Genomic DNA, 26,188 nt, shown 5'->3' with positions numbered 1-26,188 from the left:
CCAGAAAGCATGGCCACCAGCATAACATCTGCACCATGCACCCATTCAAACTATGTTTGCAAAAGGAAATGGATTTGAAAATACTTTGCCTGGAAAAAATGGGGCTGGATACTGTTCGGAGAAAAACGGGTACATGAGGTTTTACTGAAAAGCTGGTTTCCAGCAAGACTTAGGATCATTTCACTGTGGCTTTTACCATATTAGAGGTTTCTACCCTCCTTTAGTTGCTGATGCAGATGGGACTTCTAATAATTCACAGAGAAGCGAGTGACCTTCTGTCCGTCCTCATCCACTCATCAGCTCTGCCTGCCTCCACTGTATCACGTGTGTTCCCTATCCCAGCCCTTGAACACATCTGCTTGCACACTCACACATGTCTCCACACCTATGTGTGTGTGAGTGGTACTCCACCTCTCCACTCCAGCTCCCACTACTTCTGCCCACCGTCGGATGTGGCCTGACCCTCAGCCTGCTGGTTGGGAAGATGTGTTGAAGAAGCCCATCCTTAGGGTTCTCTTTTGACCCCAAAACATGGAGAAATGTGGCCTCGTTGAACTGAAGCCCACACACCGTTCCCTGCCTCCTGGGATTTAAGTGATTCTCACCACATGGCATCTTTCATGGGGATGGGTCATTAGTGGAGCTGAAGAAGGTGATTACTTCTGTGCATGATTTGGGGGGGGGGGGGGAGTTGTGCTTCATTGCTTCCATCTATCCTCTTTTCTCCATCCTACCTGACTGTGACAGTGACCAAAGTCCACTTGCTTATCTCCATTCCTACAGGCTGTGCAAAATTTTAGGTTATCAGGAGTTTCTTGTTAAGAGGTGAGTGTTCAAGTCATTATGAGCTAACTCTCGTTGCTGTTGTTTAGTCTCTCAGTTGTGTCCGCCAGGACATAGAACTGTCCGCCAGGCTACATAACGGTAGCCCGCCAGGCTCTTCTGTCCATGGGATTTCCCAGGCAAGAGTACTGGCGTGGGTAGCCCTTCCCTTCTCCAGGGGATCTTCCCAGCCCAGGGTTTGAATCCCTTCTTGTGCATTGCTGAGCCACCAGGGAAGCCCTCATGAGCTGACACTTGGTAGCAATCAGACCCAGTGAGTGAGGGGCGGGGGAGAGGGCGTGCTAGAGGTCTGAGCACCTTTCTGCTTCTCTGCTTCCTAACGGAAGCAAAATGGCACGTGCATCGCTACAATTCATTGCAACAGGGAAAAGGGGACTCCAGTTTCCGGGTAAGATCTGGTTACAGATCAAAGTGCTCTTTCAACGGGCTGAGAATTCACGGGTCGTGGGATGCAGGCTTTCTAGAAGGTGTTGCTAAAGCACTAGTGATCATCAGCTTAGTGCCCATTGCAGGCGGTTTCCTGTCTGTTTATGACTTGGTGCTTCTCTGCTGCGAGGAAGAAGCTGCATTCTCCCTGGCACGGTCCTGGGGCTAGACCATGACCTTTAGGGACACACCAAAGCTTGTTCAGTGTCCTTAATTTGCACAAAGGAGAGTGCCTCCCAGTACCAAAAAGGTGCTGCAGAAATGGGGAGTCCGTCAAGCAGCATAACCCCCGGGTGGGCCCGAGGCCAGCCTTTCCAACAACTTGAGGGTTTTTAGCAGAAGGAAAGCGAAGTAGTCCTTGAATCGGAGTCCATGCAAGACTGCAAATGAAAATACAGAGTGAAACTTGATCAAACCTGGCGCTCCTCTCCCAGCCTTCCTTGGGGCGGAGGAGATTGCTATAGACTGGAAAATGTAATTTCAAGGGGGCCTGGAGAGAGACAGCAATAAAGACCAGTTTGTTTTATTGCACGTTTGGAGGAGAAAGGCTTAGGAAGTGCCTTAATGGATGAAATGAGAGATGGTTCTAGAGGACAGAGCCTGATAAAAGGAAGGCGGCCTGAGCTCTCAACAGGAGAGGTCATGCCTCTTTAATTTGGTGGAATTCATGAAGGTTTTACTGTAACTGCAGTCCAGCAGAAACCAGGGGCTGTTCCAGTTTCTCTTTATCAGTGCTGATGAAGCAGAGATGAAAAAAGGCTGTAGCTAGTTGTCAGATAAACAGTGGTGTGCTGGTCAATGTTTCACCAGGGACTCTGGGGGTGGGGTGGAAGCAAGGTCTGGTCCATCGTGTTTGCTGATTTCTTTGGTGTAAATGCTCCTACTGTGGCTCATTTCAAGCTTCCAAGGTGATGTCACTGAACACAGATTTGGGAAGAGATATATGCAGAGTGGGTTCTCATGAGCCTTTATAGCGCAGCTCCGGCCCAGCCATGCTTCAACAACCCAGGCAGTTCTTTCTGTGCCTTTGATGTGGGGTGAAAAGTGAGGGGAGGATGACTCCTATGGTTGTCCTTCCTCTGACAGGAGTGAGAACCTGCTCCGGGATGGCATGCCAAGCTGTTTGAGGTGTCACGAGACTAGGGCAGGCGGGGGCGGGAAGGGAGCAGAGGTGTGGGGCGGGGTGGGGGACCAGGTACAGGCCACTTGCTCCCAAAGTTGTGATTTAAAATTCTAATGTTTTCAAATGGTTCCCGAGGCATCGGAAACATTTCAGAGAAATTCCAGGAAACCCAGAGGATTCTGAACAACACACTGTTTGATTGGCAAAAGAATATTGGGTCTTTAGGGAAAAGTGCCCATTATTGGAAACGGACTCTTTTTAATGATGTGTGTGCTGACCCCGGGTAACCGGATCAACGGGGGTCACAGGGTCTTCCCTCTCATAGCTGGTGAAGATTGCTTAGAAAGAACTGGCTGTTTCTGCCCTTGGAGCTCCTTACCCTTACTCCATATGTCTTGCATTTTTTTTTTTTTTAAACCAGACCTGAATTAAAATGTTCTGTCCTATTACTACGAAAAGGACAATCATACCTGTCAGATGGAGAGTGCTATGTTTGGTCCATTTATGGGGCGTCTTTCCTTTGAGTGTAGGGTTTCACCTCTTTGGGCCTCAAGGTACTGACAAGCAGCCCTCTCTGCTCCCCAGCAGCCCCCAGAAAGGCATGTCAAGTGCAGGTCCCTTGATCCTTCCACGGAGCTGGCCTGCGCTTGGGATGTTTGAGGCAGATTCTGACTGAACAGTGTCTTCTGTAGCTAATGAATAAATCAATGATTACAATCCTCAAATACAAACACCCACATCTCCATCCCCACCTTTAAAAACAACCCATTAAAAAACTATAAAAAAGGAAAATCTACTGTTTAATGGCTTATTCCTGCTTGCTATTTCCCTCAAGCCTAACCTATGCTTAGTGGGAACTTAATGTCTTTTATTTTTTGGGTCTATTGTTTATTTATTTGTAACAAATTGGAGTATAATTGCTTTACAGTGTTGTGTTCATTTCTGCCGTATGACAACGTGAACCAGCCCCATGTGTACACGTATCCCCTTCCTCTTGAGCCTCCCTCCCACCCCATCCCACCCCACCCCTCTAGGTGGTCCCAGAACCCTGAGCTGAGTTTCCTGTGTTATACGGCAGCTTCCCACTAGCTATCCATTTTACACATGCTAGTGTATATATGTCAATGCTACTCTCTCAATTCATCCCATCTTTATCTTTTAAATCTAACGACTGGAAAACTAGGACTTTCCTTAGGCAGTTTATTCTACATATATTTATTTCTTGTTGTTGTTATTCAGTTGCTAAATCATATCCACCTCTTTGCAGCCCCAAGGACTGCAGCATGCCAGGCTTCTCTGTCCTCTGCTATCTCCCAGAGTTTGCTCAGTCTCATGTCCACTGAGTTGATGATGCCATCCCACCGTTTTATCCCCTGTTGCCCCCTTCTCCTTCTGCCCTTAATCTTTCCCAGCATCAGGGTCTTTTCCATTGAGTCAGCTCTTCACATCAGGTGGCCAAAGAACTGGGGCTTTAGCTTCAGCATCAGTCCTTCCAATGAATATTCAAGGTTGATTTGCTTTAGGATTGACTGGTTTGACCTCCTTGGTGTCCAAGGGACTCTTAAGAGTCTTCTCCAGCACCACAACTTGAAAGCATCAATTCTTTGGCACTCAGCCTTCTTTCTAGTCTAACTCTCGCATCCATACATGATTACTGGAAAAACCATAGCTTTGACTATATGGACCTTTTCCATTAATTAGTGCTGGAAAAATAGATAGGATCTAGTTTCAAGATATGTGTTATTTAAAAAGGAATATAGTGTCTGGAAGGAGTTGAGACTTAAGCCAGGAGGCAGGAGGGAGGCATGGGTAGTTTTTCATCAGAGGTAGATACAGAGCTGTGCTCTTGGAAAGCAGTGTGGGAAAGATGGGTTGGAAAGTGAGACTGTGATAAATGGCCACCCAAACTTCAGGATTGAGGTCACAACAGTCCATGCAGGTGGAGATGGTGAGAAGGGACGAGAGGAGCTGAAGAGGGGGTGAGTGCTCTCACCCAGAGAAACATAAGTGTGAAGAGGAACTATTTTGAGGGCAGGATGATGAGTTCAACTGAATTGTCAAGCTTGAAGGGAAGTGGGAAGAGACCGGTACATTCTCCATGGGTTTCTGGTACATTTCTCCATGCTGATGACTTTGGTTCCAGACTCTTTTTTCAAGGGTTTTGTCTGGTGAACAGACTTGGAAGATAGAGTTAGTGTGTTCTTCTGGAGCACAAGCTAAGTTTGTTTCCTGTCTACCCCAAAGATCAGGCAGCTTTATTTGCAGTCGGGTATGAAAATGAAGCTCATACTGACTGCTGCCCTGTACCAGCAGTAATGTCCTTGGTCTCTGACTTTGAATGACACTGACCTTTCATGTAAGTGCCACTGAAGCACCTGAAATGAGGACAGCTGGTTAAGACTCTGAGCTCCCAATGCAGGGGGCCCAGGTTTGATCCCTGGTCAGGGAACTAGATCCCACATGCTGCAACTAAGATCCCACATGCCTAAAGATCCCATGTGCAGTCAAATAAATAAATTGCCTGAAATAGTCAAATAAATAAATAGATTTTTTTTAAAAAAAAGAACGAGCAGCTGACACTTCCTCAAGTTTGCAGAAGAGCTATGTGACTGTTTTTCTGCCTCTTTGCTAATAAATGTTTATATATGGGCCACAATCAGTCTGAAACTAACTTTCATTGGGAAGGGAGGTTATGGGGAGGAAACCCTAGCCCCATTTACATCTAATTGTTGGAGACTACTGATACTTGGAAAAGACCTTGATGTTGGGAAAGATTGAGGGCAGGAGGAGAAGGGGGTGAGAGCGGATGAGACGGTTGGATGGCATCACGGACTCAATGGACATGAGTTTGAGCAAACTGCGAGAGATAATGAAGGACAGGGAAGCCTGATGTGCTGCAGTCCATGGGGTCACCAAGAGTCAGAAATGACTGGGCAGCTGAACAACTGACACTAGAGCAAAAGAACCTCATAAGTGAGAGTAACCAGATGATCAGTTTGCAATGCTCCCCTTTGAGCTAGATATTACCAACACCTTCATAGTCCAGGTGAGAAAACCGAGGCATGGAGAAGGGGACCAGCTTGCCCAAGGCCACACAGCTAGGAAACGCCAGCTCCAAGGTTCAAAATGTCACCTTCACTTGTTCTGCTAAAGCAAAATGTATCTGTCATTCCTTCTTCATCATGAAAATTTAATTTGTAGCAGGGAAGGAGAGGAGATTTGCTATTTAAAATACATGACTGTCAAAGGTCTTATATTTTTAGAATTCGTTGCCTGGGGGGCAGATGAAGTTGTGCACAGGACAGGCCCTCCGGCTTTCACTCATCTCTTCCTGCCCTAGGGGATCCAAATATAGATTTTTAACATTGGTGCCTTTCCCTCTGGCTTATTCTGATCTTATTTTAAGGGCAAAGGAGAACGCTGAGCTTGGCTTGGCTAAAATTGGAATTTACCTGCCCGGTGTGTTTTCCTTTTATAAGTTAATGTTAGTCTTGGTTTTCTGAGGGTAGAACTTTCACTGTAGGTGGTAGATGCCTTCCAAGAGCTAGTCTCCCTTTTTCCTTGATAAGCTTGGTATAAACCAGCCGTGGAAACTCTATCCTTCTTAGCTGGTGAGTGATTTATGAGAACACATGTAACCTAGTCCTGGCCAATAATGGGGAGTTTGTGAGGGATTTTGGGAAAGATTTTCCTTCCTGATAAAAGGCAGAGAACATTATGAGAAGAAAGCCCTTTGCTCCCACCCTCTTCCTTCTTGCACAGATAGGACGCTGTCATGTGAGGATATGATGTCTGGTGCTACAGCAGTCATATTGTGACCATGAGGGTCACCAACTTGTGAGGATGGCAGGACAGAGGAAGGATAGAAAGAGCTGGGGTCTTTGGTGGCATTGTTGAACTACCCAACCAATTCTGAGAAGGCTAACCTGCAGCCCAATTGTGGGAAACTAGTAGTTTAAATCATTTTCAGTTGAATATTCTGTTACTTGTGGCTGAGAGCATTTATAAATGAATAATTGTTCATTAGTAAGGAAGAAATCAAGGGAAGAGTGACTAATTCTCTGAAAGAATAGTCATCTCTGATGAAAGATATGTCCTGAGATCTTGATTAATTCCATATTCATGAATCAATGATAGGCCCAGCAATACAGCATTACTAAAACATTGAAGGGACTTCTTGTCCTAATAAGGAATATTTTGGCTGAAAATGACTGAAAAATTGATGAAAAGAGTGTATTGACCTAGTAAGTAAAAGATGGAGAAATGTAAGCTTCAGATATGGCTTGATTCAGGGCTCAGTGATGTTATTAAGCCTTAGTTTCTCTCTGTCACTCAGTTCTGCTCTTCTTAGAGCTGACTAAAGGCTCCAAGTGGCAGCAAAAATGCTGTCATCAGTTTCAGGTCTACAGTCTCCGTGGTTCAAGTCCAGCACTAAAAGGCTAAGTTCCCTCAAGGTTCCCAGCGAGGCTCATTGTTTCCATTGACTCTAATGGGCTGTGTGATCCCCAAGGAATGTGATGCTTTAATTTAGGCCCCAGTCAAGTCACCTGTCCAGCCTTGGTGCAAGGGTACAGTCAACCTCACCTGAAAGTGCATAGGCTGCACATGAAGAAAGCCTGCTTTTCCCAAGAAATTGGGACTGTTACCAGAAGATGAATGGGAAGTGAATGGCAAAAAACTGCAGAGGTCCACTCTGCCCCTTCCAGTCTTTTAGCAAGTTTTTCTGCTATTTCTTCAATATTCTTGTTTTTACACAACATGCACTTTTAAAAATTTCATCATAAGCATTCCTTTTCAGTGTCATTTTTCTTGAAGTTTTTTATGGGCTGAGCAGAAAACCGGCCACAGATGTGAATGCAGAGAGGACTCCTAAGACCCTCACCAGCCTAAAGGTGCACCAATTAAAATTCATGCCTTGGAAATTTACAAATTAGCACAGGGTACGCAGCTTCTGGCTTTGCTCTTAAGTTGTTGAAATGATACGTTTATAAAGTGACAAAGAGCTTCAGTGATGGACATTCTACTGTGAGTAGCGAAAGACCGGGAAAGATGGCAGATGGTGGAGTGAGCCTATTTGTGACTCAACTTCTCATAATTTAGCAGAAAACAATGAACGCCTCTCTCCCTGACAGCTGTGACAAAGCTAAGGGTGGTCTGAGGGAGGCCACTGAAGACCCTCAGGAACTGCTGAAGACAGTGGTGTGACCTGCAGCGCTGGATCTTCTGGATATGGGACTCACTGCTGTTGCTCTTTAGTCGCTTCAGTTGTGTCCCACTCTTTGCAACCCCATGGACTGTAGCCTGCCAGGCTCCTCTGTCCATGGGATCTCTCAGACAAGGATTCTGGGGTGTTTTGCCATTTCTTACTTTAGGGGGTTCTTCCCAGCCCAGGGATCAAACCCGTGTCTCCCACTTGGCAGGCAGATTCTTTACCACTGGGTTCACCTGGGTAACCCTCACACCAGGGGGAAAATACGTTTTGACATTACATGCAACACAAGTGAGCACTTCCTCACTTTAATAGCTATTAAAATATAAATATATACTTATATACATTCACTTATAAAGTGTAAATAAGTTAAAAAACCTCACATAGCTAGGATACCAGACTGTTCTTTGGGTGTTGCTGCAGAAAAAGAGACTGAGGCAAGTAGCTCTCAGGTGTCCAACATGGGCAGACCTTGTGAGCCGTGGCCACAAATCCTGGGGGGAGGATGGTACTCCTGCTGGGGTTTGGGAAGATAGACTGCAAAGGCTGATGTTTAGGAAACAGCACTCCTCACAGTCCTTTAATCTTAAAAATGTGGTTTGCCATTGTATTCGTTTTCTATTGCTGTGTAACAGATCACCATATATTTAGCAGTTAAAACAACACCTGTCTCACCCTTGCTATGGGTCAGGATATTGGACATGGCTTAACTGGGTCTTCTGCTGAGGGTCTCTGTAGGCTGCAGTCAGGGTGCCCACTGGGCTTCTTCACTTCTTGAGCTCAGGGTTCACTTCCAAGCTCATGGGGTTGCTGGTAGAATTCAACTCCTCGTGGTTGCAGGACTGAGGTCTCTGCTTTCTTGCTGGCTGTCAGCTAAAGGTCACCTGCAGTGAATGTCTTGCCATGTGGCCCCCTCACTGGCCCACCTAAAATGTGGCAATGCCCTTCTTCAAGGCCAGTCATCAAGCAAAAGAAAATCTCTCCCTTCTGTCTGCTGAGACAGTGTTGTTTGTCATTTGGTCACTAAGTTGTGTTTGACTCTTTGCGACCCCATAGACTGCAGCATGCCAGGCTTCTGTGTCCTTCATTATCTCCTGGTATTTGCTCAAACTCATGTCCATTGAGTTTGTCTCCCCCTTCTCCTTCTGTCTTCAATCTTTTCCAGCATTAGAGTCTTTTCCAATGATTTAGCTCTTCGCATCAGGTGTCCAGTATAGGACAGAAGTACAAGAGCTTCAGCTTCAGGATCAGTCCTTGTAGTGAATATTCCGGGTTGATTTCCTGAGTAATTTAATTATACGAGTGACTATCTCATAACCTTTGCTATCTAACATAGTTGAATCAAGGGAGAGACAGCTTATTATATTCACTGGTCCCACCTACTCAAGGTGAGGGACTGTGCTGGGTGTGCATACCCAGGGGCAGAAATCTGGGTCCATGATGGAATTCTGCCTTGATTTCTTCCTGTGACGGTTAATTTGTGTTGTCAACTTGGCTGTGCCAGAGGATACCCAGCTATTTGGATAAATATTATTCAGGGTGTGTCTGTGAAGATGTCTCTGGATGACGTGTATCTACAGGTAGCTCTTTACCCCTGTTGGTGCTCAGGTGATTATTTGTGTATGTGCTCAGTGGTGTTCGACTCTAGACCCCATGGACTGTAGCCCATCAGGCTCCCCTGTCCACGGAATTCTCCAGGCAAGAATGCTGGAGTAGGTTGCCATTTCCTCCTCCAAGGGATCTTCCCGACCCAGGGATCGAACCCTCATCTCTGTGTCTCCTGCACTGGCAGGCGGATTATTTATCACTGTGCCACCTGGGTATGGAGGATAAAAAAATCAAGCCTCAAAAGAACCGATGCTGTGTTTTCCATTCGGAGTCTGTGACTGAAGGCCAAAGACAGAGGTCCCAGCTCAAAGACAGTCAGGCAGAAAGAAAGAGGTTTTTCTCACTCAGCCTTCTATTCTATCCCACCTTACTGGATTGAGTGAGGTCCACCCATATTGGGGTTCTCCCGGTTCTGGCCCCAGGATTCTAGTTGAATACGAGCAGCCCCCGAAGGCTGTTTATCCCTTGATATCTTTTGCTGCTGCCTTTGTACCTGACTGTTCTAATTTGTCCGATAGAATTTGAAACTGTTGACCAAAATGTTTGGCTTCTCTATTCACGATCACCCTCAAACACTGAGTGATTATTCTATGTGAACCCCTGGGTATAGAGTGCTACCCCAATGCTCCATAAAATTCTGAAACAGGTAGGTCCCAGAAATTTCTTGGTGAAACTTTAGGGGTACAGGCAGGAGGCTGAATCCTGCAGATATTAGGTTGAGGGTGCACAGGTAGCCCAGGTGGGCACAACTAAGGAAGCATGGACTTAGGCGGGCTCTGTGGCCTTGTGACCCATGCAGCTGCCCTATGCTTAGAAAAGGCCCACATCTAGTTTAAGTCTCTGCTCTTGTTATCTTGATATTCTTCATAATTTTTGAACAAGGGATTTGCATTTTCATTTAGCCCTGGGACTCAGATACTTTGTAGTCTGTCTTGCATAGATTTGTATTGTGTGGCTTGTAGGATTCAGGTAAAACAGCAAGAAAAAATGGGGGAAATAAGAATTTGCCCTATGACACAGGGAGCTCAAATCAGGTACTCTGTGGCAAATTAGAGGGGTGGGTTGGGGTGGGAGGTGGGAGAGAGGTTTAAAAGAGAGGGGAACATATGTATACCTGTGGCTGATTCATGCTGATATAAGGCAGAAACCAACACAATATTGTAAAGAAATTATCCTCCAATTAAACATAAATTTAAATTAAAAATAGGGGAAATACATAAAGCATTATGTACATTAAATACATAAAGCAATATATAAAGAATGAGTACTTTTATAACCTGAAAGCTGGGCTCATGTCTGTAGTGGCAGAGAGGTCTGGGTGTTCCTGTGGGCCTGGAGACAAGCCACTGAGGTTTCCTGCCTGGGATTGCTAGTTTAGGGTGAAGGAAAGGGAACTCGGGCTTCCCGGGTGGTGCTAGTAGTAAAGAATCCTTGCCTGCCAATGCAGGAGACATAAGCGACACAGGTTTGATCCCTGGGTCAGGAAAATCCCTTGGAGGAGGGCATGGCAACCCACTCCAGGATTCTTGCCTGGAGAATCCCATGGACAGAGGAGCTTGGTGGGCTACAGTCCATAGGGTCGCAAAGAGTCAGATATGCCTGAAATGACCTAGCACAGCAGCATAAAGGGAGCTGACAAGGAGCCCATGATTTGATGAGGAATAAAGACGCTTAAAGAGAAGTATAACAGAGACCCATATTATGAGCCCAGGGATTGTGGAAAAGTGGAGAAGTGATCTCTACCCACCCTGGGGAAGGGGTATGGGAGAGTGAATTCCCTGGAGGAGTTGAGGCCAGAGTCAAGTCTTAAAGGATCAACAGAAGACAGGCCAGCAGTGGGGTGGGAATGTAGCGGGGTGTGAGTGTGTATGTGTGTGTGTGTGTGTGTGTGTGTGTGTGTGTGTGTATACATGCACTGGGACAGGGAAACTATTCTAGGCAAATGTAACCCCATGAACAAAAACATGTAAGTAAGAGAACCATGACACCCAAGCTCTATAAGCATCTTGTAAATGCCATTCTATGGGCAGAAGAAATGCAATTGGGAGGGCTGATGGTGGGGCCGCTGGCAGCCTGGTTGTGAATGATTGGGACATCACCCTGTAAATGGTGAGGAATGACCCACATTATACAGCAACGGAGACTGAATCTGCACTAACCTGCCCACGTTTGCATAGTTAATAGCAAAACTGGCTTGGCAAAAGAGGTCTGGCCAATTCTCCACTAATGTTGTCAGATTTAGCAAATAAAGATAGAGGATGCCCAGTTAAATGTAAATTTCAGACAGGCAAGATGTAACTTTTTAGGGTGTATGTTCCATGCATTATTTTGGATAAATGCGTGGCGTGCCAAGTCCCTTCAGTCATGTCCGACTTTTTGCGGCCCCATGAACTGTATAGCTCACCAGGCTCCTCTGTCCATGGGATTCTCCAGGCAAGAATACTGGAGTGGGTTGCCATGCCCTCTTCCAGGGGATCTTCCTGACCCAGAGATGAATCTGCGTCTCCTTGCAGGGGCATTCTTAACCGCTGAGCCAACAGGGAAGCCCATTTTCGATATACTCCTTAAAATTTTTTGTTGTTCATACAAAATTCAAATTCAAGTGGCAACCTAAATCTGGCGACCCTCCTCCCAAACCCCTGTTCTTCCTCCTGTTCCGTGTTGGTCCACTACTGTTAATGCTCCTCCATCCAAGAAAAGATCCATGAGAGATGTGGGAGAATAAAACATGGGATGAGGAGAAATAAATGTCCAGAATATGCAGAATTGCAGTTTAAGCCAAATAAACATTTTTCCCGGTTGCCTATGTCAGGGACCTGGGATTTCAATTAACCAGAGAGAGGGTCCACCATCTCATTATCTGAATGCTAAACAGGGGTTCCTCCAATTTCATGCACATGCGGGAGGACAGTGAGTGAATGAGTTAGTCGCTTAGTCGTGTCCGACTCTTTGTGAGCCCATGGACTGTGGCTCATCAGGCCCTTCTGTCCATGGGATTCTCCAGGCAAGAATCCTAGAGTGGTTGCCATTTCCTTCTCCAGGGGATCTTCCCAACCCAGGGATCCAGCCTGTGTCCCCTGCATCGCAGGCAGATTCTTTACTGTCTGAGCTGCTAGGGAAGCCCCCAAAGATGAATGATCATTAAATTTTAATGAACTCCTAAAAAGCAGGATTATTTATGTAAAAATTAATTCTACTCTTCCAGATAGGGAGGACAGAGAAGCAGGTTATTTGACACTGGGATTATTTTGTCTTTTTTTTTCATCCATTATATTTCCGGAGCTTTAAAATCTTTAAAGACCACCTCAGGGGCAAGTAGAGATGTCACTGATAGCTTTAACCATTTTCTATTGTGTAAAAGAAAAAGAGGAATTCCAAATATGGAAGACCATATTTTCCAGTGCTCCCAGCCACTTTAAATACTCTTCAAAGGAAGTGCCAAGAAGAATGAGAATGAAGTTGTTTTTTTTTTCTAATGTCTCCCTTATTATGTTCTTGCCTTCTTAAGATCTTAACATGCCTATGTCAGATGCAAGTAGCTTTTTACTATCATCTTGAAACAGAATCAGGAGACATTGACTCTAGAAAAATGTAGACGACTTTTTTCTTCTCCTCTAAGTAGAAATAGCACATTATGGTTAGCATATGTGTCTCCCTTTCATGTGCTCCTTTTGATTACGTGTTCTGTCTCTCTAGGTCTTTGTAGTCGAAAACGTGAGGCTTTCCCTTATAAACACCGCAGTCCTGCAGAGACGTCTTGGCCGGCGTTACCCCGAGAAGCGTGTCTGCCTGGGTTGTAATTGTCAGTGCTGCATGTTTAGGACGGGTGTCGAGAGAGTGCCCATCTCTAGGCTGTACTGCATCTACCCGCCTGGCTGCATTGCAGTGTTCCTTTTCCCCTTGTTTGGAATTGTTTTCGACTGGGCAGGAAAGCGATGACTCCTTGATTCCTGTTCCTGGCCGTGTCGACCTGAGTGACATTCACAACTTGCAGGCTTCCTCCACTCACCTCTAAGTCAGGGCTTGTAATATCCCCCCTCTCAGGGCTGTTGCAAGCACTGAACTCCACCTGCATGTACAGCTTACATGAGTTCCTCACGGCCGCCAAAACAAATTGCTACCCACTTGGTGGCTTCCAACAGCAAACACTGATTGTCTCAGGGTTCTAGAAGCTGGAAGTCTGAAATCAAGGTGTCAGCAGGTCCATGCTTCCTTGAAAGCTTCTAGGGGATGATCTTCTTTGCCTTTTTCAGCTTCTGATGGCATCACTGCCATCTGCTTAGTCGTGACGTGGCCGTCTCCTCTCTGTGTCTCCAGCTGTCTTTTCCTGCCTCTTATAAGAACACCTGCATGGGGTTAGCGCCCACTCGAATCCAGCACGATCTCACCTTCTTCATCTGCCAAGACCCTATTTTCAGATCAGGTCCCGTTCCAAGGTTCCTGGAGGACATGAGTTTTTGGAGGACGCTGTTTCACCCACACTACACAGCTTCTCGAACGGTGCTGGGCTTCAAAGAATGGAAGCTCCCTGTTCCATCTCTACCATCTGGGCACAAGTTAACTAAGCCAGGATTTTATGTAACTTTCTCAGTCCCTCTAAAGAATAGGCTATTTACACATGGCCCCAGAAAACGCCTTGTAGAACCACTGGCCAGTTGGTTGCTCTGCCAGTTGGTCCGTGCCAGACGCTGGGAGCCAGGGACAAGGTGACCGACATCCCAGCCCTTCAGGAGGCCACGGTCTAGTGGAGGAGAGTGACATGTAAATAAGCAATTACAATGCTCCTATTTATTAGGCTGGCACTCATCCAGGACTTCATCCAAAACAATGCTTCCAGAGCTGTTGGCTTCACATGTGGTTCCAGGAGCCAACTCTAGCCCAGCTCTCCCTGTGGCTCCTTGGGCCTCGCCCTCCTGCCCCCGCAGACGGGGCTGGCAAGTTACTTTCAGGTTACTCTCAGCCATCGCATTTATCCAGACCCTTGTCGACTCACTGATTTTGCCCTTTATCTTTATTGGAAGCATCTCAGCTGGCTTGCTGCTCTTTCACTTTTTTCCTTGGTGATGGATTTCTACACCCCCTTTCAAAAGGCAAAACAAATTGTTTGTTTAACCTCCCCTGGAATAAGTGGGCCAGGGGTGGCGTGGGAAGGGAAGCGTACTTATTATTCTTGTGGGCAGGACTTCCTGGGTATTTCCAAAGAGACTCTTGACTGACTCACCTTATTTCATTTTCCCCATTGTATTAAAAAAAAAAAAGTCACCTCTCTGCTTCTTCCTTATCCATCCACCTTTCTTTTCTTTCTTTTCTGCCCTACTCCCCCATCCCATGCTCTTCCTTTGTAAAATGTAGCCAATGTGTACTTTCATATAGCTTATTTAAAAATTTTTTAGAGGTCAGTGCATGGGGCTCAGAAGTCACTTCAAATGTCACTGGATGACAGTCAAATGACTGGTACGTTATTTGAAAGGGATGAGGTGCTATGTTAGAAGTTTAGGTCTGTTGGCAAAGCTCAGAAGAACAAATCTTTCAGGGAAATTCCTAAGGTGATGCTTCTCAAAACCCTGACTGTATTGGGATCACATAAGTGGAGGTGCTTGTTAGAAATGCTTAGTCCACCCTGGAGATTCTGATTCCTTAGGCCCAGGGAGAAGGCCCAGCCATGACATGTTTTAGAACCTTCCCAGCTGCCTGACACACAGCTAAGCCTGAAATTCTGGTGCCCAGGGTGTACCCCAGATCCATCAAACCAGACTGACTGCTGTGAGACCCAGGTATCACTGTTGTTGGTCAGTTACTAAGTTGTGTTCACCTCTCTGTGACCCCGTGGACTATAGCACGCTAGGCTTCTCTGTCCTTCACTAGCTCTTAGAGTTTGCTCAAATTTATGTCCATTGCATCAGTGATGCTATCTAACCATCTCATCCTCTGCCACCCCCTTCTCCTTTTACCTTTCCTGGCATCAGGGTCTTTTCCAATGAGTCAGCTCTTTGCATCAGGCGGCCAAAGTATTGGAGCTTCAGCAACAGACCTTCCAATGAATATTCAGGGTTGATTTCATTTAGGATTGACTGGTGTGATCTTGCAGTCCAAGGGCCTCTCAGGAGTTTTCTCCAGCACCACAATTCGAAAGCATCAGTTCTTCGGTGCTCAGCCTTATTTGTGGTCCAACTCTCACATCCGTACATGACTACTGGAAAAACCATAGGTTTGACTATACAGATCTTTGTCAGCAGAGTGATGTCTCTCCTTTTCAATACACTGTCTAGTTTTGTCATAGCTTTTCTTCCAAGGAGCAAGTGTCTTTTAATTTCATGGCTCCAGTATTTTTGCTTGGAGAGCCCCATGGATAGTATGTATGAAACGGCATCACCGAGCTTGGCTTTAAATTCACCCAGGTGATTGCAATGTGTGGCCAAGTCTGAGAAGCCCCGCCCAAACTCAGGCTTGAGCTGGAGGGCAGGTTGAAAACATGGTGGGCGCCATCCCCGGACTCCGATGCAGCAGGGGCGGGGTGGGGCGGGGGTGGGAGGGAAGGTCTGAGAACTGATATTCCTAACTGATTTCCAGATGCTGCTGCTGCTGCTTGTCTGAGACCACACTCTGGGGACAATGGTCATAAAGCCAAGTTGCTTTCCCCTAGGTCACGTGTTCTTCTAATTTTCTGCTTCTTCTCTTCACCCTCTTCATCCCTTTGTCCCTTCCGTTCATTCATATCCACTCAGAGACCCTGGCATTTCTTCTGAGCCCACTGACCCTGGGTTTGTCCTCTGGCCCCTCTGCTGGCATCTTAAGGGGCAATGCAGAGCTGACTTGCAGGAAGAGAGACCTGCCTTTCTTGGTTCTCTTTCACTCTGGGTGCAGATCCAGTGAGTCCTCCTGGAACCAAATTCCCCCGACATCTACTCCCCTTTCCTGGATGGGGCTGGACTGTGTCCCAGGGCCCAGTGAGGATCCCGTCTTAGCACAGCTCAGGGATCCAGTCCAGCCTGGGGGCCAAGTGTCACCTGAGCCTGCTGCAGGAAGGAGCTGTCTCTCTTTGTCTCTCACCTCCCCAGGGTGGATAATTTGCCATCCAGACCTGTGGCCTGGGAGCCACTTAATTTAAGGGACATGATCCTGTGGTCACCATAGAGGTTTCTAATATCCTCCCCACTTTTAGCCCATGGGACAGAAGCAGCAAATGTCAAAAGCAACACTCCTATGGGGAATAGAAGGCTGTCTTTGTTGAGCCCCGGGCTTATCTGACAGCCCATCACAGTCTTCAGGCAGCGTGGCTACTCCTCCTGTTTTTCTTAGGCCAGGTAAGCCTAAGTCCTGAAGTCCTTGTGGAGTTATCTGTGGAGGAGGTGGACTCTGTTTGAGGGGGAGGCATGCTTGGGAGGGGGCAGGGCAACCAGGAGGCCAGCTGCACCCCAAGGGGACAGGTGAAGACACAGGGGTGTCTCCTGGCTCTCAGGCCTGGGGTGTTCTACTCAGGTTTCCTTTCTGTTAGGGCCTCAGGGTGCCTTAAAGCTGCCATGGCCAGCATAGGGCAGCCTGTGTTGACCTGGGCATGAGATCTGGCTTTACTGTAGGAGAGTCTGTTTATCTTGAGTGAGCAGTGAGAAGAACATTCCAGAAATCAGGCTCACAGTTCCTACCAGGAAGACTGGAGCCTGGGGAAATGGCTTCAGACGGCATCTCTTCTTTACTGTAAGAGGAGATAGGGTTCCATACTTCTCAAACCTATTTCCCCAGGAAACCAGTGAAGGAAAGAGAAGGATGAAATCCAGCTGGAGAGACCCATCTCATCACTGTGCGCATACCCATTGCATACCTCTGCTCCATGCCCAGGATGGTTGTGGGTGCTGGTGATGCTGAGAAGGATGAAAAGACAGGGTCTCTAGCCCCTAGGACAGCAGTTCTCAAAATTTTTGGTGTAAGGACCTTTCATACACTTATAAATTGGGGTCCTGTAAGAACTTTCCCTTGGGGGTTATATTTGTTAGTGTTTATCATGTTAGAAATGCAGAGAAATGTTTAACATATTTATTTTTTAATTCATTTAAAAAAATAACCCCCATACACGTCAACACAAAAATACACTTTAATGAGAACATTATATTGTATTTATTCTAGACAACTTTTTTGGATTGTAATTGATATCTAGTAAGCTGTATATATTTAAAATGTATTCATTGATGTTTGACATAGGTATATACCCTGAAACCACCACAGAACACCCAGCATCCTAACCCCATAACCACTGATCTGCTTTCTGTCACTAGATATTAGTTTGCATTTTGTAGGATTTATATAAATGGAATTATACAGCTTGTAGTCTTGTTTCCCTAACTTCTTCCACTCAGCGTAATTATTTTGAGATTCATCCATGCTGTTGTGTGTATCAATAACTCATTCCTTTTTACTGCTGGGAAGTATTCCATTCTATGGATTTACCACAGTTTGTTTATTCATTCATCTGTGGATGAACATTTAGGCTGTTTCCAATTTTGGGCCTTAGAAATAAAACTGCTATAAATATTCATGTACAAGTATTTATATGGACATATGCTTCTTTTTCTTTTGTGTAAATATTAATATGTAGGAGTGGAATAGTTGATCATATAGTAGGCATGTGTTTAACTTTTTAGGAAACGGCCAGATTGTTTTCCAAAGCAGTTGTACCGTTTTACATTTCCACCACTAGAGTTTAGACTGCTAGCTCTTCCCTATTTTTGTCAACATTTGGCGTGGTCAGTCTTTTGAATTTCAGCTGTTCTAGCTGATGGTGGTATCTCATTGTGGGTTTAACTTATGATTCTCTAACAACTAGTGATAACGTGCAGCTTTTATGTGAATTTCATGTATGTCATTTTTTATGAATTTCTGTTTAAATACTTTGGTCATTTAAAAAATTGGGCTATATTTTATTGTTGAGTTTTGAGAGTTAAACATATATATATGCATGTAGGATTACAAAATATACATATATTGGATTATATATATATATATATACACACACATATATGTTGGATTGCTGCTGTTGTTTTAGTCACCAAATAGTGGCCGATTCTACAACCCCATGGACTGTAGCCCGCCAAGCTCCTCTGTCCATGGGATTTACTGGCTAGAGTGCTGCAGTGGGTTGACATTTCCTTCTCCAGGGGATCTTCCCTGACCAGGGATTGAACCCACCTCTCCTGCTTTGCAGGCAGATTCTTTACCACTGAGCCGCCAAGGTAGCCCTATATTCTGGATATCACTCCTTTATTAGAGAATGCTTTGCCAAGCTTTCTCCCAGGCTGTGACTTGTCTTTTCATTCTATTAACATTGTCTCGAAGAGTTGCAATTTTATTTTCAATGACTTCCATTTTATCAATTTGTTCTTTCATGGATTGTGCTTTTGCTCTTTAACCTCACAAATATTTGCCTAGCTCAAGTTTACAAGGGTTTCCTGGTGGTTCAGTGGTAAAAAAGCCACCTGCAATGCGGGAGACGCAGGAGACATGGGTTCGATTTGTGGGTTGAGATGATCCCATGGAGAAGGAAATGGCAACCCACTCCAGTATTCTTGCTGGGAGAACCCCAGGGGCAGAGGAACCCGGTGGGCTACAGTTCTCCTGGTTGCAGAGTCAGGCATGACTGAGCATGCATGTGCACGATTACAAAGATTTTCTCCTGTGTCCTCTTTTACAAGTTTTATAGTTTTAAGTCTTACATATATGTGACACATTTACACTTAATTTTTATTTTTATGTTTTTCAATTTTTAAAAATTTATCTATTTTTTAATTGAAGGATAATTGCTTTACAGAATTTTGTTGTTTTCTGTCAAACCTCAACATAAATCAGCCATAGGTATACATATATCCCCTCCCTTTTGAATCTCTCTCCCATCTCCCTCTCCATTCCACCCCTCTATGTTGATACAGAGCTCCTGTTTGAGTTTTCTGAGACATACAGTAAATTCTTATTGGCTATCTCTTTTATATCTGGTAAAGTAAATTTCCATGTTACTCTTTCCATACATCTCACCCTCTCCTCCCCTCACACTTAATTTTTAGATTAAACCTTTAATTTTGATGTAATTGCATGCTCACATGCAATTCTAACGAATAATGCAGAGAAACCTCACATACCATTTATCCAGTTTTCTTCGATAGTAATATTTTGCAAAACTATAGGTGAATGTCACATCAACGATGTTGGCATTGATGCAGTCAAAATGCAGAAGGTTTCTGTCACTACAAGGATCTCTCCTATTGCTCTTTTATAACCACACCCACCCACTTTTCTCTGTCCCTTCCTCCTTACAACCACTACTTTCTTCTCTGTCTCTATAATTTTGTCATTTCAAGATTGTTATATAAGTGGACTTTAACCGTATGTAACCTTTTGGGACTGGCCTTTTTTCATGCAGCCTAATCCCTGGAGACATTACTTTGCCAACAAAGGTCTGTCTAGTCAAGGCTATGGTTTTTCTAGTAGTCATGTATGGATGTGAGAGTTGGACTATAAAGAAAGCTGAGTGCCGAAGAATTGATGCTTTTGAACTGTGGTGTTGGAGAAGACTCTTGAGAGTCCCTTGGACTGTAAGGAGATCCAACCAGTCCATCCTAAAGGAAATCAACCTGAATATACTTTGGTAGGACTGATGCTGAAGCTGAAACTCCAATACTTTGGCCACCTGAAGCGAAGAGCTGACTCATTTGAAAAGACTCTGATGCTGAGAAAGATTGAAGGCAGGAGGAGAAGGGGATGATAGAGGATGAGATGGTTGGATAGCATCACTGACTCAATGGATATGAGTTTGAGTAAACTCCAGGAGTTGGTGATGGACAAGGAGGCCTGGCGTGCTGCAGTCCACGGGGTTGCAAAGAGTCAGACACTACTGAGCTACTGAACTGAACTAAACTGAATCCCTGGAGACTCATAGAAGTCATTGAATGTATCAATAGTTGATTTCCTTTTATTGCTGAGTATGGATATACCATGATTCATTTAACCATTCGCCCATTGAAGAACATCTGAATTGTTCCAGTTTTACAGAAAAACTTTACTATATATAATACTACCATGAATATTTGTGTGCAGTGTTTTATGTGAATGTTTTTAATTTTCTGGGATAAATGTCCCAAAGTGCAATTACAGGGCTTTATAGCAGTACATGTTTAGTCTTGTAAAAACTGACAAACTGTTTCTCCAGTGGCTCTACTGTTTTGCATTCCCAGCAGTACTTTATGAACTATCCAGTTTCTCCACATTCTTGCCAGAGTTTGTTGGTGTCACTACTTTTTCTTTTAGCCATTCCGATAGGATGTGTAGTGATATCTCATTCTGATATGATTTGTTATACATCCCCAAGATTTTCTCCAACATTGTTTTCTAAAAGTACTATAGTTTTGTGTTTTACCTTTACATTTGTGATCTGTTTTGAGTTAATTGTAAAATGTGTGAGATTTAGATAGGTCAAAGTTCCATTTTTGACCTATGGATATCCAATTGCTCCAACACCATTTGTTGCAAAGGCTGTCCTTCACCATTGAATTGCTGTGTATCTTTGTCAAAAATCAAGTGGGCATATTTGTAGGTATTACTTCTGAGTTCTTTATTCTGTTTCATTGATTTATGTCTGTCCTTCCATCGATCTCACACTCTCCTGATTACTGTAGCTGTACAGTAAGCCTTAATATAGGATAGAGTGATATTCTTAACTTTATTTTTATTTTTCAAGCTTGTGTTAGCTATTCCAGGATCTGTGGCTCTCCATATACATTTGAGAATAACTTTGTCTGTACCTACAAAAATATTGCTGGGATTTTGATAGAAATTACATTGAACCTATAGCTCAATTCGGAGAGAATTGTCATTGTTACTATGTTGAATCTTCCACTACATGAACATATGGTATGTCTATTTCTTTCTTTGATTTTTAAAAATCAGCATTTTGCAGTTTCTAGCACACTTATCCTGTACATCTTTTGTTAAGTTTATTCTTAATATTACATTTTATTTGGAGTGATTTATGTAGAGTGGTATTGTATCTTTAATTTAGTTTCCACCTGTCCATTGTTACCATATAGAAATGTGATTGATTTTTTTTGTGTGTGTCAAACTTGTTTCCTATAATTTTGCTGAAATCCTTATTAGTTCCGGGGGTCTTTTCAATCACATTATCTGTAAAGAGGAATATTTTTATGTCTTCATTTCTAACCAATAAGCTTTTAATTTATTTATTTGTCTTGCTTTCTTGCTGTGGCTAGAACCATGCTGAATAAAAATGATAAGAGCGGACATCCTTGCCTTATTTTCAGTCCTACAGAGAAAGCATTCAGTCTTTCACCATTAAGTATATTACCTATAAGCTATTTTATAGATGCTATTTATCAAGTTGAGGAATTTTCCAGCTATTTTTAGCTGCTGAGAATTTTCATGAATTGTCATGAATGTATGTTGAGTTTCGTCAAATGCTTTTATCCTGTCAATTGACAGTGAGAATATAATTTTTATTCTTTAGCACATTTCTATGGTGAAATATAACGACTGATTTTTTTAAAGTGCTGAACCAACTTTGCATACTTGAAATAAATCCCATTTGGTCATGGTGTATAATTATTTTTATATGTTGCTAGGTTTGGTTTGTTAACATTTTGTTGAGGATATTTGCTTTGAAGTTCATGAGAAAATTGGTCTATAATTTTCTTTTTTTTGTACTGTCTTTGATTTGGTATGAGGATAATACTAGTCTCATAGGATGAGTTGGGAAATATTCCTTCTTTTTTTTTTTTTTTCTTTTTAAGAATTTTACATTGGTTTTACATTGGTGTTAATTCTTTTAAAAATGCTTAGTAGAATTCTCCAGTGAAATCTCTTGGAGATCTCTTTGAGGGGAGCTTTTGAAATTACAGATTCTATTTTTATGTATTTATTTGGCTGTGGTGGGTTTTCATTGCTTTACTGGGTCTTTCTCTATTTGCAGCAAGTAGCAGCTGCTCTTTGTTGCAATGTACGGGCTTCTCATTGTGGTGGCTTCTCTTGTTGTGGAGCACAGGCTCTAGGGTGAATGAGCTCAGTATTTGCAAACAGGCTTAGTTGCCCTGCAACGTGTGGAATTGTCCCAGACCAGGGATCAAACCAGTGTCCCCTGCATTGGCAGGCAGATTCTTAACCACTGGACCACCAGGGAAGCCCACAAATTGTATTTTTCAATTGGCTATAGGACTATTCAGGTGGTCTATTTCATCTTGATTGAGTTGTAGTTTGTGATTTTTGAAGAATTGTTTCATTTCCTCTAACTTGTCAAATTTATGGGCATAGTTATCTTTAGTAGTCCCTTATTTTCCTATTAAGGGATATGCAATACTATCCTGTCTTTCATTCCTGATGTTGTTGATTGTACTTTTTCTCTTTTCTCTTTCTCTGTCTTGCTGGAGATTTGCCAATTTTATTGATTGATATTTTAAAGAATCAGCTTTTTATATCATTGACTTTCTCTGTGGTTTTCCTGTTTTCAATATTATCAGGTTTCTGTGTTTATCTTTATTGTCTCCTTTTGCGTGCTTTGGGCTTGTTTTGCTCTTTGGTTTCTGGTTGGAGCTATGTCCAGGGTTTTCTAGTTGTAAGATGGAGGACCAGGGAGGAATAGGCCTGCTCCGTATCAGTGGAACTGAAGGTTGATTAACTTTTAAAAAGATTTTAAAAATAAGAAAAAAATCTTACATAGTTACACATCTAGTAAACATTTTCTTTTTTTTTTCAAAAAAAGATTTCATTTTATTTATTCATTTTTGATTGTGCTGGGTCTTCATTGCCATGCGGGATTTGTTTCTCTGTAGTTGCAGTGAGCGGCGGCTACTCTGTACTTGCAGCTTCTCATCGCGGTGGGTCTCTTGTTGCAGAGCACAGGCTTAAGGACGTGCAGGCTTCAGTAGCTGCGGTGGGGGTGCTCAGTGGTTGGGGTTCCTGCTCTCTAGAGCACGTTCTGGCACGTGGGCTTAGTTGCTCTGAGGCATGTGGGATCTTCCCAGATCGGGGATCAAATCAGTGTCTCCTGCATTGGCAGGCAGATTCTTTACCCCTGAGCCACCAGGGAAGCCCCGATCACAAGTAATGAACCAGTATTACCAAAGTCAATACTTCATCTGTGTGTCCTCGACTAGTTTTTACCTAATGTCCCTCTCTTCCAAGATGTCTCTTAGATTCCTCTTGCCTGTGACAGTTTCTCTGACTTTCCTTGTTCTTTATGACCTTGAAAGTTTTGAAATACCCTGGTCAGATATTTTTAAAAATTCCTCATAATATGGCATTTTTTCTGATGTTTTTCTCGTGGTTAGACTGGAGTTATGGGGCTTTGGGAGGAAGATCAGAGGTAAAGGGCCATTTTCATCATGTCGCATCAAGGCTGCATAGTATCGGCATGACTTATCCCTGTTGATGTTTGGGGTTTATTAGGTTTTTTCACTGTAATGTACTATAATGATGACATTTCAGTACTCTTACATATTATACTCTTTGGAAGAAAGTTGCTATGTGCAGTCCACACTTGAGCGGAGAGTCATATTTTACCTTCTTGAGTAGGTTGTCTCTGCATAAATTATTTTCCACTCATTTATTTGTCCTATCATTGTATTTTATTGATGTGGATTCATGGATCTTTATTTTATACTTTGGGTTATAATCTAATACCGTGTTTTTTATTTCTTTGCTGCCTTCATTTTGAAAAATATTTTTGCCAAACATAGAATTCAAGGTTGACATATATTTTCTTTTAGTATTTTAAAGATGTCCCATCAGTGTCTTCTTGCCTACATATTTTCAGTGATAAATCTGCTGTCATTTTTTTTCCTTGGTTCATAACACGTGTTTTTCTCTGGCTGTATTTAAGATTTTATCATTGATTTTAAACAATTTGACTATAACGTGTCTTGGTGTAGTTTTTTTCCCATGTTTTTTTCTGCTTTGTGTTTCTTGGAATTCTTCAAGTGTGGGTTTATAATTTTCATTAAGTTTGGAAAGTTTTAGATATTACTTCTTTAAATATTTTTCTTGCCACCCACTCTATCTCCTCCTTTAGAAACTCTGGTTATCTATATATGAGGTGGCTTGAAACTGTCCCACAGCATACTGATGTACTGTTAACTCTGATTTTTAAAAAATATTTTTCATTTTTGAGAGTTTCTTTGCTATCCATGCCTTCAAGTTTACTAAATTTTCCTTCTGCAGTGTCTAATTGCCGTTAATCTCATCCAGTGTATTTTCAACTTATAGACATTCAACTTGGGACTTTAAAAACTATCTTCCATGTCTCTAGCTAACAATTTTGTATGTTTGAATAGTTTTAATAACTGAGTATTATAATCACTTTGCCAACAAAGGTCCTTGTAGTCACAGCTATGGTTTTCCCAGTAGTGCTGTACAGATGTCAGAGCTGGACTATAAAGAAGGCTGAGCGCCGAAGAATCAATACTTTTGGACTGTGGTGCTGGAGAAGACTCTTGAGAGTCCCTTGGACTGCAAGGGGATCAATGGAAATCAACCCAGAACTTTCATTGGAAAGACTGATGCTAACGCTGAAGCTCAAGACTTTGGCCACCTAATGCAAACAGTTGACTCACTGCAAAAGACCCTGATGCTAGGAAAGATCAAAAAGGATGAGATGGTTAGATACTATTACCGACTTAGCGGACATAAATTTGAGCAAACTCTGGGAGATATTGGAGGACAGAGGACTGTAGTCCATGGGGTAGCAAAGAGTTGGAAATGTCCAGCAACTGAACAACAAAAATAACAATTAAATAATAACTTAGTGTTACAATCACTTAGTATCCTTCTTTGCTAATTCTAACATCTGTGCCATTTCTGGATCACTTTCAATTTACTTATGATTGTCTTTATTATGGGTCATGGTCTTCTGTCTCTTTCCATGCCTGATAATCTTTGATTGGATGCCAGACATTGTGATTTTTACCGTGTTAGGTGCTTGAAATTTTTATGTTACTATAAATACTTTTGATGGCTTCCCTTGTAGCTCAGTCAGTACAGAATCTGCCTGCAGTGCAGGAGACCCATGTTCAATTCCTGGGTCAGGAAGATCCCTTGGCAAGGGAAATGGCAACCCACTCCAGTGTTCTTGCCTGGAGAATCCCATGGACAGAGGAGCGTGGCCGGCTACAGTCCATGGACACAACTTAGCGACTAAACCCCCACCACCATAAATATTTTTAAGCTTTATACAAGGATGTGATTAAACGAGTTGGAAGCAGTTTAATTCTTTGAGTCTAGCATTTATAATTAGCTAGGTGGACCCATAGCAGTGCTCATTCTGGGGTTAATATTTTCCCATCACTGAGGCAAGACCTTCCTGAATACTCAGCAAAATACTCTGTGAATTATGAACTTTACTGGTATGGCTGGTGAGAACTAGTACCATACCTGGCCATGTGTGAACACTTAGGCATTATTTCTTCTAATCATTTTGAATGAGTTCTTTCCTTGTCCTTAGGTCATTTTCTTTTACTCACGCACTGATTATTACTCTGCTGACCCTTTGCAGAGGACCTTCTACAGACTTCTACAGAAAACTCTCTGGAGTTTTCTCTCTGTGCAGTTTACTCCTCTTTGTCCTATGAACTCTAGCCTCCTTGGTCTTTCTGGACTCCTAGCTCTGTATCCTTGACTCAGAAAATCTCTAAAGCTGTGCCTTTGTTGCCCCTCCTGTGTTACATCCTGCAAACTCACTATAGGAACTTGTAGGGCTCACCGTGTTTGTTTCCGATATTCAGGGATCACGTTGCTTCATTGCCTAATGCCTAGTGTCATGATAACTGCTTTATATATTTTGTCTGGGTTTTTGGTTACTTCAGATGACAGAGTAAATCCAATTCCTGTCAACTGCATCTTGATTGGAAAATCTGTAGAGCTATTAAAAATGTATGTGGTCAGATCCTAGAGCTGGGGTTCTGCTTCACTAGCAGGTCTGAGGTGAGCACTGAGCA

The sequence above is a fragment of the Dama dama genome, chromosome 15, assembly GCF_033118175.1.
Source record: "Dama dama isolate Ldn47 chromosome 15, ASM3311817v1, whole genome shotgun sequence".
Classification (NCBI taxonomy): Eukaryota; Metazoa; Chordata; class Mammalia; order Artiodactyla; family Cervidae; genus Dama; species Dama dama.
The sequence above is the reverse complement of the archived record's forward strand: the minus strand, read 5'-3'. Positions refer to the sequence as shown.